Raw genomic sequence first — 2,518 nt, forward strand, 5'->3', positions numbered from 1 at the left:
TTTAATTCTTAATTGGTGGTAAGGAAAATGATTACTTATTGCTATTCACAAATGACCGTAAATTATCTTAATATTTAAAAAAACCATACCACTTAAAATGACCATTTAACAATTTATATAGATAATTTTTCATTATTACTAAATATTTTTAATTTCAAATTATTAATTCATTTAAAATAAAAATAAAAATCAATTTTATTTTAAATATCAATAAACAACTTTCCATATTCTCAACATTAAAATTATAATAATAAAAAATATTTAATAATGAAATTAAATGTATATATTCCATATTGTCAACATTAAAATTATAATAATAAAAAATATTTAATAATGAAATTAAATGTATAAATGTCATATATCCTTAACACCATACAATCCCATTGCAATTCAAGTCAACTTTCGTATCTAAAAAATTTCAAACATGGAAACGAAGGGATTAATAAAAATTAAATAAAAAAAATAAAGAATCCCTATCTCCAAGGAATTAAAAAAATGAAATAAAAAAATAGGATCCCTTCGGAAAGCAGACGGTTCCAACGAGTGGTGAAAGAGGAAGCAATGACTCATTCGATCAATTACCAGAAACCACGTTTCCTCCACAATCGGCCGGCACGCCTGCCTGGGTATTAATAATGTTTCATAGTTCCACAGATAGCTGAAATTTTGGAAGGCAAGAGCTAACGGAAAGGCCTATTTCCACCTCTGTAGCCCATTAATACACCCTAAGGCTTATTTCCACCTCTATAGCCCCATTAATACACTCTATAAGGACGCTTTTGGAGAAGAACTCTAACATCAGTTTTGACTGTCAATTCGTGGACAAAATTTTTCCGGCAAATACTTTCGGGGATTGGGTTGATGTCTTTGTAAAACATCCATCCATGACTTATGCCAATGCGAGATGCATCATCCCCATGTGCATGATACATGTGAACTGATCCATGACTTATGCCAATGCGAGATGCATCATCCCCATGCGCATGATACATGTGAATTGAATTAATTTAAACCACTACCCGAGATTTGAATTTTCCCAACAAGTTTTGAAATTTTCCCGCCCACATTATTTTGAATTTGGCCATGGATGAAGCGGCTGAATCCACAAATCGATGCCCGCCCACATTATTTTGAATTTGGCCGTGGATGAAGCCGCTGAATCCACAAATCGATGGGGTTACTGGCCAGGAGTCGAATCCCATATCCACCACTGATCCCAATTCTGCGAGTCTTTTCTTTAAAGACGACGCAGAGTATGTGGATCCGGATCCGAGGCACTTGTTTCGAGCCATACGAGACCAGATTTTTGGCTCCGAGAACACCTCCGCGGATCCTGCACCCATGAACAGATTCGCCCAGTAGGCGACTTCCTTGGGGGTCCCAACATGTCTTAGACTGTCATGAATGGCTTCAGACCCGAGGTTATTCCTGTATATAACACTCTCGTAAGTGAGTTCGCAGTATTCGATCGGTGGTTTGCTTCGGTACCGGCCTTGACTCAACCCAACAGACTCTACGTTCATTCTGCGACTTCCCATGGAGCCACCAGCAATATCCCCAAGCTGTTGGCCAACGGATACCCACAGAAAACCATCTTTGAATCAACAGTCGAGTCGGGTTTGTCGTTCGGGATTTATTACCAGAACATCCCAGCCACTCTGTTCTACAGAAATCTCAGAAAACTCAAGTATATTGGTGATTTCCACTCCTACTCGGCTCAATTCAAGGCCCATGCCAGGAATGGGAAGTTGCCCAATTATGTGGTTGTGGAGCAGCACTACATGGATTCAAAGCTCTTCCCCGCCAACGATGACCATCCTTCGCACGATGTGGTCGAGGGCCAGAAATTCATGAAAGAGGTGTACGAGATGCTCAGATCCAGCCCTCAGTGGAATGAGACGTTGTTCCTTATAACTTATGACGAGCACGGCGTATTCTTTGATCACATTCCCACACCTGTGAAGGACGTGCCTAGCCCCGATGACATTATCGGCCTCGACCCCTTCTTTTTCAAATTCGACAGGTTAGGGGTTCGAGTCCCCACTATCGTGATTTCGCCATGGATCGACAAAGGAATAGGTTTCGACTCTCTTGGCGCTATCTTCTTCCCTTCATCCATAATTCGATTTTCCATAACATTGAGTATTATATTAAATAAATTGTTGTTGTAGTGGTACAAGGGGCTAATGGACCATATCCATCGTCTCAGTTTGAGCATTCATCCATTGCTGTAACAGTCAAGAAGTTATTCAATCTACAGTTTGATTTCCTGAGCAAGAGAGACGCCTTTGATAAAAAAAAATAATAATCTATTCAATAAACTATCTTTCACTTCATAAAAATTAAAATAATTTTATTTCTTTCTTTTCTCTTCCTTGCTTTTATGCATTATGCCTTCAAAATTCATCCATCCCACACGAATTTTTGCACCGAACATGAATTTTACACGTTAAAGTGGGTTGCGGCCGGTTATGCCTGCCCTCTTTTCTTTCAAGATATGCGTTATTGAAAACAACAT

General features: G+C 38.8%; 1 pseudogene; it reads left to right on the top strand.

The window, feature by feature from the left end:
* The first annotated feature begins 1,146 nt into the window (after nt 1–1,146).
* On the top strand, nt 1,147–2,305 carry LOC149191325 (non-specific phospholipase C2 pseudogene; annotated as a pseudogene).
* The last annotated feature ends 213 nt before the right edge of the window (nt 2,306–2,518 follow it).

This window comes from Pinus tabuliformis, chromosome 2_2 (genome assembly GCF_031772625.1).
Source record: "Pinus tabuliformis cultivar Carrire ecotype Pingquan chromosome 2_2, CPIR1, whole genome shotgun sequence".
Classification (NCBI taxonomy): Eukaryota; Viridiplantae; Streptophyta; class Pinopsida; order Pinales; family Pinaceae; genus Pinus; species Pinus tabuliformis.